The 16261-nt window shown below is 29.8% G+C and overlaps 1 long non-coding RNA gene across 5 annotated transcripts; it reads left to right on the forward strand.

Annotated features, from left to right (window-relative positions):
- The first annotated feature begins 8410 nt into the window (after positions 1-8410).
- LOC145164703 (uncharacterized) lies at positions 8411-12416 on the forward strand. Of its 5 annotated transcripts, XR_013739859.1 has the most exons (7): positions 8411-9000; positions 9082-9173; positions 9462-9600; positions 9928-10005; positions 11156-11458; positions 12043-12118; positions 12216-12416. It is a non-coding gene; the product is annotated as an uncharacterized LOC145164703 (long non-coding RNA). The 5 variants fall into 5 exon arrangements; XR_013739858.1 differs by having other exon boundaries at positions 11156-12118; XR_013739861.1 differs by having other exon boundaries at positions 11156-11211; positions 11397-12416.
- The last annotated feature ends 3845 nt before the right edge of the window (positions 12417-16261 follow it).

The raw sequence follows: 16261 nt of genomic DNA on the forward strand, positions 1-16261 counted from the left end.
ATTAAAAATGAAATTTTTACCCTATGATTTTCGGGATGTTACAAATAAACTGACAAAACAAATTACAAACATTATTTCTAACTGGAAAAAATTTAGGAAACCCTAAAATAATTTAAAGTCTCAAAAATTCAATTGATTTTAATATCCAAAGATTTACAAAATTCTAAAACCCTAAGAGTTCTAAAAACCTAAAGTTTTATAAGTTTACCATCTAAAATTCTATGAAAATTACCGTGAGCTTTATAATATTTATTTATAACAATCAAAAATTGGAAAATGCAATTAAAGAAATAAAATATAAGCCATTAACATTAACTCTAATTCATGAGATAAAAACAAGAGTTTATAAACAAATTTGAAGTAATGTGCATTTTATAAAAAAAAATGCAGAATTTTTATAAAAGTTTTAAATTTAATTTTTAAATAATGGAAGAGAGAGGGGGCCCTCTCTCTATAAAAAAACTCGGCTATCCCCTTCCCCATGGCCATCTCGCTTCCTAAAACCCACATTCATTTTATTCACTTCCATACTCTTCTCCTACCTCAGTCTCTCTCACTTCTCTTCATCATCACTACTCAATTCTCTTATTATTATTATTATTATTATTATTATTATTATTATTATTCTCTCTCTCTCTCTCTCTCTCTCATTTTCGGATTTCTCAACCCACGAACATCCTTTGTTAAAAATTATTCATGTGCATTTCCATGCACTTCTTTTCATAACTTTATAATTTTCTTACACTTTCATCTACTTCTACACATTTCTTTATGATTATTCATGTGTATTTTCATGCACTTCAGATTCGTTAATGATGGTGATAGGATTTCACCCAAAAACTTATAGGTTTTCTAGGTTATAAAAATCCATGTGGTGGAAAAACACTTAAACCCTTAACTTCACATACAACCTAGAAAGGATCTATGTTTTCTATATTGATAGCAATAAACTATGAACATCAATAAACCCTAGAAGAGGCTATGAAAATCGAAATTAACATAAATATTAGGGTTGCATACCATTTGATCGTCATAACAAATAATCAAATAAAATCCTTGTGAAGTTCCTTGGAAAGCAATCACCAAAAGGATGATGCATATGGCTCACAACCTAAACCATAGGGATGCCATGGATGTAAATCAAGCAACATCACTGTTAAGTATACAATAGAAGCAATAACAATGACATAAATTAGTTGGTGACACAAAAACCACAATGAACTGTTGTTGCCAATATGATTGGTGTGTACTTCTTTGCTGTTGTCGGAGACGTAAAAAATTTCAAAACCTACAAACATACTAAACAACATAATGTAATATCTTATTTTATTTTTGATTAACTAGAATTTAGTCATTTTTTTATATAAACTTAGAGCTACCATCTGGCCATCTGATATGTTAAACATCCATATCATAAACGATAGTCTTGCCTTTAAGAACAACTTCTAAATCACATAAGAAAAAATAAAAAAAAAACAAAAAAAAAAGTCTATTTAAAGGACTTTCATGTTCCATGATTATAATTCATACCTCCTAAAAGAGTAACTCTTTTCTCCCAACTTATCTGAATAAACATACACCGCACCCCAACCCCAATCTCTTGTGTTACAACAACCAAATCAAGATTTATATAAATATAAGTCAATTAGGTGTTGGTACTTTGTTAAAGCAAAATGCCTTTTGGAACTTGTCCAAAATTTGAGGAGAGAAGAAACGTTTATTCCTTTATAAACCTTTTTGCTAGTTGTTTACTAATTAGATTAAAAGTTTGGGCTAAAAAGGAATGGGTTGGATTCGATGTGGTTGGCAAATATGAAGCATGGAAAACCAACAAAACCAAATATGTTTGGTAGCCAACATGATTGGTTCGTAGTATCAATACCAATTGAGTAATCATGGTGGTATAATGTTTTCATTACCACAGTATCACCATACCAACCAATTCCATTATATATATATATATATATATATATATATATATATATATATATATTAAGCTTTTGATTATGTTTGATATTTCAACAATCAAATTAATATTCATGTAAATATATGTCAATTAGGTTTTGGAACTTTGTTAAAGAGAAATGTATTATGGGACTTGTGCCACATGGAGGAAAGAATAAACATTTATTCATTTTTAAAGTTTTTTGCTAGTTGTTTACAAATTAGATCAAAAGATTAGATTAAAAGGGAATGGGTTGGAACTGGTATAGAAAACCAAACAGCATGTTACCAACCAAACCAAATCTTTGGTAGCCAACAACATGTAGGGTTCGTAGTAACAATACCAATTTAGTAATCTTGTTACATGGTACAATATATTCTATAACAAGGTAATACCAAACCAACCAATTCCATTATATATATATATATATATATATATATATATATATATATATATATATATATATATATAGCTTTTTTATTATATTTGATGTTTAAGATTTTAAGAACTTTGATATTAACGCTTACCATATTAATAAAACTTTGATATTAACATTTAACGTATTAATGAAGTTTAAAGTTTTAAATGCATGTTAGCGTGTGTAATTTTCCTCGACTGTGTGTAAGTATGTTTTTACTTACAGACTCTTGGTAGAAATGTGGTGCATGGGAATTCAGAAGATTCGTTATTATTATCAAGGAACATGAAAGCCCTCTAAATTGAAATATTTTTCACTTTTCTTGGTTTTTATTTTTTATTCGGTGGTTTACACAACGCTCTTAAAGACAAGACTGTCATATATGATTTGGATGGTCAACAAATCGGATAGGTTGATGGTAGTTATAAGTTTAGATAAAAAATATTTTAAATATGTTATAGTTAATATAAAATAAATTAAAATATTAAATTATGTTTTGGTTCAATATGTTTGTAGGTTTTCAAATTTTTAATGTGTTCGGCATCAGAAATTAAGTAAATCATAACACGCGACAACTAAATAAATTCGGGCGATTCATAGGGAAGTCATGGATGTAAACAAAACAACATCACTGTCAAGTGTACAATAGAAGCAATAACAATCAAGTGTACAATAGAAGCAATAACAATGACAGGAATTAGTTGGTGACACAAAACCCGCAATGAATTGTTGTCGCCAATATGATTGGTGTGTACTTTAAATCTGTTGTTGGAGACGTTAAAAATTTCAAAACCTACAAACATACTAAACAACATAATTTAATATTTTATTTTATTTTCGATTAACTAGGATTTACTCATTTTTTTTGTATAAACTTAGAGCTACCATCTGCCCATTTGACATGTTAAACATCCGGATCATAAATGATAATCTTACCTTTAAGAACAAGGTCTAAATCACATAATAAAAAATAAAAAGTAAAAAAATACAAAAAAAATGCCAATTTAAAGGACTTTCATGTTCTATAATTATAATTCATACCTCCTAAAAGAGTAACTCTTTTCTCCCTACACATCTTATTAAATATGATATGCACTCTAGCCCGATCTCTTGTGTTCCAACAACCAAATCAAGATTCATATACATATAAGCCAATTAGGTGTTGGAACTTTCTTAAAGCAAAATGCATAATGGGATTTGTCCCAAATTCGAGGAAAGAAGAAACATTAATTCCTTTATAAAGCTTTTTGCTAGTTGTTTACTAATTAGATCAACAACTTGGGCTAAAAAGGAATGGGTGGGATTCGGTGTGGTTGGCAAATATGTAGCATGGAAAACCAATCAAACAAAATATGTTTGGTAACCAAATGATTGGTTTGTAGTACCAATACCAATTGAGTAATCATGGTGGTACAATGTTTTCATTACCACAGTATCACCATACCAACCAATTCCATTATATATATATATATATCCGGTAAGAAGGAAATTTTTGGTAGGAAGGTAAGAAGTAAAATTTCCTTCTTATTTGATCTTGACTCTATATATATATATATATATATATATATATATATATATATATATATATATATATATATATATATATATATATATATATATATATATATATATATAAAGCTTTTTATTATGTTTGATGTTTCAACAACCAAATTAAGATTCATGTAAATATATGTCAATTAGGTTTTCGAACTTTGTTAAAGAAAAATGTCTTATGAGACTTGTGCCTCATTCGAGGAAAGAATAAACATTTATTCATTTTAAAAGGTTTTTGCTAGTTGTTTACAAATTAGATCAAAAGATTGAGTTAAAAGGGAATGGGTTGGAACTGGTAGGGATGGTAAATATGTACCATGGAAAACGAAACAACATGTTACCAACTAAACCAATTTTTTGGTAGCCAACATGTTGGGTTGGTAGTAACATTACCAATTGAGTAATCTTGTTACATGGTACAATGTATTCTATAGCACGGTAATACCAAACCAACCAATTCCATTATGTGTGTGTGTGTGTCTATATATATATATATATATATATATATATATATATATATATATATATATATATATATATATATATATATATATATATATATATATATATATATAAGGTTAGGTTCATGTGAGACGGCCTAATTTTGTGAGACCGTGAGACGCAATCCTAGTCATTCATTTGGTAGATAAAACAAAACATTTTTAAAATGCAAAATAATTGAAAATTTTCGAAAAAAAAATTTCAAATATTATTTTCGGAATTTATATTTTCCAAAAAAAATAAAAAAAAATACCAAAAAAATAAATAAATAATAAATAAATAATACTTTTTTTACATATTCTAGTAGAATAATATAATATTTTATATATCCGAGAAATCTAGTATAATACTCTAACATGTTAAAAATCACATTAAAATATTTACAGTGTAATATTCTATTACGAATAGTTCACGTATTTTTCAAAAAAAAAAAACAGTAATTTTTTTTTTATTATTTTTTTAGGTAATTAAAGTTCCGAAATTAATAATTAAAAAAAGAATTTTTGGATTTTTCATTTTATTTTGCATTTTAAAATTATTTTTAGATTTGGTCTCACGATCTCACAAAATTAGTACGGTCTCAAATAAACTTGAACCTATATATATATATATATATATATATATATATATATATATATATATATATATATATATATATATATATATATAATTTTTGGATTTTTCCTTTTATTTTGCATTTTAAAATTATTTTTAGATTTGGTTTCACGGTCTCACAAAACTAGCACGGTCTCAAATAAACCTGAACCTATATATATATATATATATATATATATATATATATATATATATATATATATATATATATATATATATATATATAGAAGTAAGTTCAAATAAAAACAGTAAATAGTGTGAGAACGTAAAAACACTATGTTTATGTTATTATTCTGTAATGAATTTTGTATATGTGTATTGTTGAAGTAATTCTAATATAAATATTAACTTTCGATTAGTCATATATTCATTACAATGTTATTATTCTATTATAAACTTATGTATGTGCATTTTTGTAGTAAATTCTAATTTTAATTTTAACCTTTGACTATTCATTTATTATTTGCTGAATAATGACATAAAGTTGTCGATGCAAAATTCATTGCAGAATAATAACATAAAAAAGTGTTTTTACGTTCTCACACTATTTACTGTTTTTATTTGAACTGTCCCCTATATATATATATATATATATATATATATATATATATTCAATATATATATATATATATTGAATATATATATATATATATATATATATATATATATATATATATATATATATATATATATAAGCTTTTTTATTATATTTGACGTTTAAGATTTTAAGATCTTTAATAATAACGTTTACTATATTAATAAAACTTTGATATTAGCATTTAACATATTAATGAAGTTTAAAGTTTTAAATGCATGTTAGCGTGTGTAATTTTCCTCCACTGTGTGTAAGTATGTTTTTACTTACAGACTCTTAGTAGAAATGTGTTGCATGGGAATACAGATGAATCATAATTATTATCAAGGAACATGAAATCCCTCTAAATTGAATTTTTTTAGCTTTTCTTGATTTTTATTTTTTATTCGGTGATTTACACCACGCTCTTAAAGACAAGACTATCATATATGATTTGGATGGTCAACAAATCGGATGGGTTGATGGTAGTTATAGTTAATATAAAATAAATTAAAATATGAAATTATGTTTGGGTTCAATATGATTTTAGGTTTTCAAATTTTTAATGTGTTCGGCACCGGAAATTAAGTAAACCATAACACACGACAACTAAATAAATTCGGGCGATTCATAGGGATGTCATGGATGTAAACAAAACAACATCACTGTCAAGTGTACAATAGAAGCAATAACAATGACAGGAATTAGTTGGTGACACAAAACCCACAAAGAATTGTTGTCGCCAATATGATTGGTGTGTACTTCAAATCTGTTGTCGGAGACGTTAAAAAATTCAAAACCTACAAACATACTAAACAACATAATTTAGTATTTTATTTTATTTTCGATTAACTAGGATTTACTCATTTTTTTATATAAACTTAGAGCTACCATCTGCTCATTTGACCTGTTAAATATCCGGATCATAAATGATAATCTTGCCTTTAAGAACAAGGTCTAAATCACATAATAAAAAATAAAAAGTAAAAAAAATACAAAAAAATGCCAATTTAAAGGACTTTCATGTTGCATAATTATAATTCATACCTCCTAAAAGAGTAAATCTTTTCTCCGTACTCATCTTACACTCTGGCCTAATCTCTTGTGTTCCAACAACCAAATCAAGATTCATATACACATAAGTCAATTAGGTGTTGGAACTTTGTTAAAGCAAAATGTCTTATGGGACTTGTCCCAAATTAGCAGAAAGAAGAAACATTAATTCTTTTATAAATCTTTTTGCAAGTTGTTTCCTAATTAGATCAACAACTTGGGCTAAAAAGGAATGGGTTGGATTCAGTGTGGTTGGCAAATATGTAGCATGGAAAACCAACCAAACAAAATATGTTTAGTAACCAAATGATTGGTTCGTAGTACCAATACCAATTGAGTAATCATGGTGGTACAATGTTTTCATTACCACAGTGTCACCATACCAACTAATTCCGTTATATATATATATATATATATATATATATATATATATATATATATATATATATATATATATATATATATATATATATATATATATAAAGCTTTTTATTATGTTTGATGTTTCAACAACCAAATTAAGATTCATGTAAATATATGTCAATTAGGTTTTGGAACTTTGTTAAAGAAAAATGTCTTATGGACCTGTGCCACATTCGAGGAAAGAATAAACATTTATTCATTTTAAAAGCATTTTGCTAGCTGTTTACAAATTAGATCAAAAGATTGGGTTAAAAGGGAATAGGTTGGAATTGGTAGGGATGATAAATATGTAGCATGGAAAACCAAACAACATGTTACCAACCAAACCAAATCATTGGTAGCCAACATGTTGGGTTGGTAGTAACAATACCAAGTGGGTAATATTGTTAAATGGTACAATGTATTCTATTGGATAGTAATACCAATCCAACCAATTCCATTATGTGTGTTTGTGTGTGTGTGTGTATATATATATATATATATATATATATATATATATATATATATATGTGTGTGTGTGTATTTGTGTGTGTGTGTGTGTATATATATATATATATATATATATATATATATATATATATATATATATATATATATATATATATGTGTGTGTGTGTGTGTGTGTGTGTGTTCAAGTTTATTTGAAACCATACTAATTTTTTGAAACCGTGAGACGCAATCTAAAAATAATTTTAAAATGCAAAATAAAATGAAAAATCCGAAAATTCTTTTCTTAATTATTATTTTCGTTACTTTTTTTTACCTAAAAAAGTTAAAAATAATTACCATTTTTTTTAAATACGTGAAATATTCTAATAGAATATTACACTGTAAATATTTTAATGTGATTTTTAGAATGTTAGAATATTCTACTAGATTTGCCAAATATGTAAAATATTCTAATATTCTATTAGAGCCTGTTTTTGTTTGTTAATTTCGAATAGTACGTTGTCGTCCATCATGCATGTGTATGCATCTTCCTTTTTGCCATATCAATGCTCCTTATAAACAAAAAGAAGTGGGTGACAGCTCACACATATATATAATATATATGATATATATGATAGCTTCCGAGATAGTGACAACTCCTCCATTTATATATATATTTAAGTTGGACAATCCTTAGGAACAGTAAAGTTCCTAAGGTTTTGTCGTATTTGGTCCCTTATTTTTTCTGTTTTAGACATTGGCCACACTAATTTTCGGGCTTGACGTTTTAGCCCTTATAATTTCATTCTTTTTTATTCTACATCCCTCCACCGCCTGATCCCTCTTTATATATTTTCAATTGATGACTGATACGTGTCTCGCATTTAATTTATTTCTTCTGGACACCGCTATTATCCTCCATTCAGTTTCTTACACATAGCGTTATGTTTCCCACCGCCTTTCTCTCATCTATACCTCCTCATATCCATTATACCTCTTCCTATCCATTGCCGACTCCTTCTTCTCTGTCTTCTACTCGATGTGTTCTCTTTAGAAATTGATTCACCAAATCCTGTGCTTGCTTTCTTTCACCAAACTCCATCTCAGATATCATTACTAAAAACCCTGAAATCACTTCCAACCCTAGAAACTCCAGCCGGGTATGAAGTAATCGGTTCTAGGGTGTTATTCGATTCGTCCTTTTTACGAGTTGAAGGTTCTCTAGAACTCACCGAAGAACATCATGAAACCTGTGACTTTGGTCGACATTACTAACCTTTCACTATTGTGCAAAGACGGACATACATCTACTTATGGGCTCTATCCACAGTTTTAGATTCTGTATCCGGTTTTGGTGCCGTGTTCTTCCCCGAATACTACTGGTACCCATTCTACCGCTTCACCGACTGACTTTTTTTTTTGTTAGTCGGCTTCTACTTAGCCCTTCACTGTCTTCACCGCTTCAAGGACAAATAGCTAGATGATTCGGTGGGTTGTTACACCAACAATCAGTTTATTTCTTACTTACTTTACGAGATTCGTTTAAAAATCAATTTTTTTCCGTTACAGGATTTGAATGATGAAGCAATCCGAGCTTTAAGAGCTAGAAAGGTTTTAGCAGTTCCAACTGATGCACTCTATGGTTTTGCTTCTGGTTCGTGGTAGGTTCCTTTCCCAGCATCATCAAATTTCTGGTAGCACGCCAAGTGTTTGACATTTTGCTTCAGTGAACTTCATTATATATTTTTATATGGACCCTTGATGAACTTCTGTAGATGCAGTCGCTAGAAAAACACCAACCACTACTCTTGATTGGGTTGATTAATAAAATTTCATATAGATTACTTTCTATATAAATTAGGATAATGTTTGAATAGCATGTTCATTATGTTCTATGAAATTAGGTTTTCTGTTGATATCACTTCAATCTTTTGACATATTTAATTCAGGGGCATCTACTAGATAGGTGGTAGCAGTCCCAGCGGTTCTTTATTGCAAAAGTACCAGAGACTACAGTGGCGACGTCTAGCTGGACTTCATCGGAGGTATCCGACAATTGACTAGCGGAGGCATCTCCAAACCTACTTGGTAATCTATTTTTCTCTCTCTATATCCCTTATCTGAATCTCTTATGGCTCTTATGGTTGTCCTGCTGATGAAGATTTCAAATACACAATTAAAAGTTGGAAAAAGAATTTGAGTTTATACGACTCAAAGATGATTACACATCAAAAATTGAAAAATATGATTGTGTAAATTAAATGTTAACATTTTATACTTATCAGAATTGATCTTTCGTTTCAGTGAATGTGGTGGACCTCTTACCTTTTTATTTGCTTATTCCTTCATCTGTGTATATTGAATTATACCCCACCCACTTGATATTGAGATTTGAAAGTTTGTTTCACTATGCAGTCCAACTGCTCGACGAAATGCTTGAATCAGGGTGCCCCTGTTCTTCAAGGATAATAACTGGGACAAATTATACGCACTGTAAGTGACTGTGTTTTTCAGTTCCGGTTACTGTTTCATTTACGATTACAAACTCTATGTTAATTTTCTATACATGAATGAAAATTAAATTACATGTATTGTTTTGTATCTACAACTCAATTTGCAGCTCTCTCACATGTCTTCTCTTCAATCTCTCTTAAAAGGTTATAATAAAATTTATATTTTTGATAAAAACTAAAATAGTATGACAAATTAAGACAATTGTCTCAAGTTAGTTAAGATTTTTTTTCATTCTTTGTTATTAAATACTTTTTTTTGTATTAATTTATTATGATTAATTATAACAGATTTACTAGTTAAGTTAAGTCAATTTTTTTAATTGTTTATCATAGATAATGATATAACTGATTAAATCACATTATCTTGAAATATATGTTTTATACCATTGATATGTTTCGGTAATTTAGAATCCACACGTCTAGGGTGTTCGTTTGGATGGATCGGTTTAATCCAATCCGATCAAGTGAATCCAAATTAATTTCGGTTTTCAAAACGTAGATCCAAATAGTGCAAACTAAATTCAAATCTGATCTGATCCAACCAAATTATAATTCGGTTGGATCGGTTTTTTACAATTCGGTTTTCAAGAATCAAGATATTTCAACAAATATGTAACTTTAGTATTAACTTACTCTATAATATAAACTAAAAAATATTGTTTAATTAGTTGTGAACTAAAACTTATAAATAACTATCAAGAAAAATATATTATAGTTTACTACTTTATAGACAATCTTTTTTGATAAGAAGTACATATTAAAGTATTATAATAGATGAAAAATTTTAATATACTAAAAGAATAATTTAGTAAATTTATAAATTATTAAAGATATATATTAAAAAGAACAAAATAATAAATTGCAATTCGGTTTTTTTGGACTATTCGGTTTTTATTTTAAAAACCAAAACCAATCCGAAATCCAAAATAATAATTCGGTTTTGCTAAAAACCAATCCAAAAATCCGAATATCCGAACCAAATAGTCCGGTCCAAATTATCCAATTGGACAGTTTGGTTTTATCCAAATAGTGAGCAGTCCTACACACGTCCCTTATTAAATCTGTTTCAACTTGGAATATTTAGAATATTGGGAAACCTAAAAGTTATTAACCCACTTCTATTGAACCAGATCTGTTTATAAAGATTCAAGCATCCAGTTACATATGAAGACCACGATTTTAACCCGTAAGTTTATTCCAATTGGTTTTATTTCTGATTTATCATATATATTTTCTATTATTTTTGCAGGTTTAGATTTCAATTTTTTTGTTTTCTATCATATTTGTTTTTTTGATTCTCGAAATGAAGAACAACTAACTTCACACTAGATCTAACGTCTGTGAGTAATTAAATGACTTTGATTAGTGAAGATATGTAGGGACAAATTGGCATTGATCAGTGAAGAATACTGAAGATTAACACTTATATGATGGTATGTTATATTTTACTATTGTAAGCATTACACTTTATGTCTTTTTTTAATTTATACGAAAGTTACCATGATTCCATTTAGTTACCACAGTAGTTTCTAACTTTTGGAATTGGATTATGTTTTCCAAAAAAATATCAAAAATTATTTACAAGCAAATGTAACCATAAATTTGTTAATTATTTAGTTGATGAGTGCACATCGTCGGTCCTGGTACGACACCATCTCCTTATTCTATCTCTTTTTTTCTTATTTTTTTTTAGCTTTTTGGTTGTTTGTTTTTCATATTCCCTGCCCTAATCTTGCAATTTTATAAAAATTGGTAGCCATGTTGCTGTACAGATATGCCAAAATACACGACAGATAGCCCATAGGGCATTCAATATCTTATAGTTTTTGAACGATATTGCCCCTCCACACTCTTTTAATATTAAGAAAATAAATATTTGCATTTTTAGGACCATATTGTCCCTGCACACTTTTTATATCAATAAGATTAATTTCTTTACAGTTTTAGGACCATATTGCCCCTGCATACTGTTATTATATTAATAAAATTCAATTTTTTCAAAAATACACATCAATAGATGAACACTCAGAGCCTAATGCATTCATCACTCTTCGATCCAATTATCAATGAACAACCGGATTAATGACCTTCAGGTTAGTATGAATTATTTTTATCTTATCAATTTAATATTATAATTATCATATAAACAATACTACTTCTTACATTTAAACATTTCATAACTTTTGTCAGCAAGATGGTTCTTCTGGAGCTTCTGAAATGGAAATGGAAATAGAAATACCAAAACTAGACTACAAAAGATACATGCAAATGGTCCAGGAATAGAAGAAAATCCATCAAATTTTGAATCAGTTGTGTTGGTTAGCTCTTATATGGAGAAGGTGATGTATCATATTTATCATGTTATTCAAAATTTTGTTGTGTTGAAGTTTCGACCCAAGTTCCAAATTTAGTAGCATTTTTTCCCGTAAACAAAGACTATTTTAATTCATAGTAGCAACATACTTACATTTTTCACGGCTAATAGTAATATGTAAACCCATAATAACAACGTAGTCATATTTTTTTCCCCGATAATAGCAATATGTAAGTCCATATTAATATTTTGTAAAAAATTCATAGTGAAGCCATCACGTTCCGCAAACAAATTGTCCATGCAAGAATATCTACATAAGACGGAACAAAATATTATGTGATCCTTTCTATCGATAACAAGCACGAAGTGGTCAAAATGATCGGAACTGTCTAAGTCCATCCCCGCAAAGCGGGGCTCCTCATCTAGTTTTAGAATATATATTGCTACTTTATTTTTCTTCATGAATACATAAACTCTTCTTTACTTTCTATCAATTATATATGAATATTTAGATATTATTTGTTTTCTATTAGAGATAACCAATATAATCATAAATAAATATATATATATACCAAGAATGAGATTAAAATTATTTTGATTTATATTTAATATTTTATTTGTTTTGGGATGGTTTTTTGTTATGAAGTTTAGTAGATATTTTCACAGATTTTATAACACCCCAATTTTCAAAATATAAAAGATAATCAAATTGATTCCAATATCTCCCAAGATCAATTAGTTTCGTCATTCTTTTCTCAACTATAGCAGACGCAATAAATAAGCAACACAAAACCCTTAGAGAGTTAGATTGCTACAACTATAGCAGACGCAATAAATAAGCAACACAAAACCCTTAGAGAGTTAGATTGCTACTTCTTCGCTGAACTCCTTCAACGTCTTCAATATCAAGACTTCTCCTTACCCTTCCTACTGTCACTTGCCAAACAGTTTCCTAGTTGCGCACATTTAAATAAAAAGTTCTAACCGAAGCCTAGGAATTAGTGAGTTTGTGGTTTTCATGCATATTGACGGCAATAAAAAGACGCAACAATTTATCAAGTATAATTCTTTTCGTTTTTCTTTACATCTTTAGTGATACACTTAGAGAACTACAGTCAAAGAATAAGTTTCTTCGTTGGGCACAACAAATATGTTTATGACTAATTAATAAGAGCATAGGTTCTCCGCTGTGTACTCACACCCTGCAGGATGACTAATAATAAGCTAGACCGTGTAATTACCATACTCTTTCCCTATACATACGGCACCTACATTTTCACCCTTTTACACGAAATAGTTCATTCAATCCACATAAATATTTCTAGCAATAACAATGATAACATGTAATTGCAAATAATTTAGAAATAACTTTTCATGCAAGCAACCATAAAATTCACACAAAACTCACCGGTTAGGCGTTAGGTCTTAGCCAAATCATTGATGTTAACCACACCTAAAATCCACCGACAAGTTTTCTAAGAATACAATCCTAGATATCTTCTTACGCGTCCATTTTTGTTTAAATGTCCACATGTCTTGTTCGGTCGAACCAATAATAGTTGTCTATTAATGTGAGTTATTAAAAAGAGTATTACCTTCTTTTTTCTCGTTTGAATATTTGTATTAAATATGATTTTACGCTTGAAAATAATACTCAAGAGCCATAAAACTTAAACCTTTTAAATACAATAATTATTTTAAAAAATTATAATAAAAACACTTATCTGGTTATTAAAATTGTAAAGACCAATTTTGTAATGTTTGTAATAAATTAAAACTATTTACTTTTACTTTGAAATTTAATTGAAATAAACATTGACAAGTCATCAACATTACATGGGTTGTTCCTATAACTTCATCTTCAAAATAATTAAGGGCTAATGTCATAAAAACCTTCTAGTTTTCAGGGTTTTGTTGGTTTTTTTCCTAAAGTTTAATTTTATGTTCGTTTTTACCCTCACATTTTTCAAAAAATGTTCGGTTTTACCCTTTTACCTGTGATAACAGGTTTTTGTAACATCCCGGTGATAAGATACTTCTAATTTTAACCCTATAATTGAATTATATTGCTTTTTGGTCACCAAGTAAAAGAAAATGTGCATTGAAAAGCCCTAGTGACATTCTCGTAAGTTGGGGAGTTGGAGAGTACGTCATGCGTATGTGTGTACGCTTAGCGTACTAGGGCGCACCTTAGTACGCAAGGCGTACATATATACGCAGGGCGTACATGCCAGGCATGCAAACCCTAGTATTAGGGTTTGGCTCATATTTAAACCTCATTATAGCCTCAATTCCTCTCATTTCATCAGCCTACATCCTCTTAATATGTGTTGCAAACCTAATCCACCTTGTGAAGCATTTCCAAGCTTAAGAGTGTGTGTTGTTTGCTTTTGAAGAAGAAGGAAGGAAGGAGAGACCACCTTGAAGGAGTGAAGCTCTTTAGATCCAGGATCACACCACCTTTTGGCACCATTTTGAAGTATCAAGTTCTGAACTTGGTGAAGTTTCTTTTAGATCTTGGTTTGGAATGGTTTTTGGTCCTTTATGTCCCAAATATGAAGATTCATGAACATAGCATGTTCTTGACCCATTAAGCTGTCCTTTCAGACCTATAGAAGGGTCTTGAGTCATAAAAATGTGTTCCAAATCGTTGGTTTTGCACCATGTATCTTTTAGAAGGTCTTAATGGATTAAGAAGTTGAGTTAAGCACTTAATGGGCATGCAAAGTCATAAAGTTTGAAACTTTATGACTCTTGAGTGTATTTTAGCCATGGATCTGAATTATGAACATGAGAGCTAGTCATTAAGCTCTTAATGGAATTTTGGGCTTCTGGTAGTACGCCCCGCGTACGAGGTCAACCACCCCGATGGTTGTCAACTTACGAGTACGCCCAACGTACATAAGGAGTACGCCCCGCGTACTCACCCTATGGTGACTCGGTTGGGTTAACTGGGTTGGGTTGACTCAGTTGACTCAGTTCATTTGACCCATTTAACTTTGACTTTGACCAAGTTTAACTTAGGGTATTTTGGGATTTCGATTGAGATTGGTCAATTAGTTGGTTAGGTGACGGTTAGAGTTGAGATTCAGAGTTGAGACCTCATCAGCTTTTGTCCAGTTTGTGAGGTGAGTTTTCCTCACTGTACTTACGGGTCGAAAGCACCTAGTTTGACCCATTGGTTTGATATCTTGTTGTGCACTGATATGCATGATTATGCTAGTTGCCGATATGTTAGTCGGGTAGATCTGTAGGACTACCAGTGATTCTGTCTGAATGATTATCTATATATGTTTGTTATCTATTATATGTCGACATATTGTGTTGGGTTGAGGTTGTACTGCTTCGTGTTGTAGCCAAAAAAACCCTGGAGCATTCCAGATATGAGTTGAGGGCCGGGTAGGGCATGTCAGACTCATACTGAGGGATTAGGAGCATTCCAAATACGAGTTGGGGACTGGGTGGTATGCCATACTCATACTGATGGCTTAAGAGTATTTCATTCTGATGACTAATTTGGTCAGGGAGCAAGCCAGACATAAGCTTTGAGCCCATAGGGCAATCCATACTTATGATATTGGCTCAGGGGTAATCCAGTCTTTTAGTTGTGGACGCAGTACATGTTATTATATATGTGTTGGTACTTTGGGGGAACTCACTAAGCTTTGGCTTACAGTTTTTAGTTATACTTTCAGGTACTTCAGATGACCGCGGGAAGGCGAAGGACCGTACACATCCTCTTGTTTATGACTAATGATTTTGGGAGACTCTGAAGTTGGAAAATATTTTGAAAACTATGATTTGTAAACAATTTATGAATTTGGGTTGAATTTAATAGTTTATATTTCTTGTGATTTTTATGGGTGTTACAAGTTGGTATCAGAGCTTTGGTTTGAGTGAATTGAAGGAACACTCGTGTGAA

Source organism: Lactuca virosa, chromosome 1 (genome assembly GCF_052849685.1).
Source record: "Lactuca virosa cultivar CGN04683 chromosome 1, Lactuca_virosa_CGN04683_v6, whole genome shotgun sequence".
Lineage (NCBI taxonomy): Eukaryota > Viridiplantae > Streptophyta > Magnoliopsida > Asterales > Asteraceae > Lactuca > Lactuca virosa.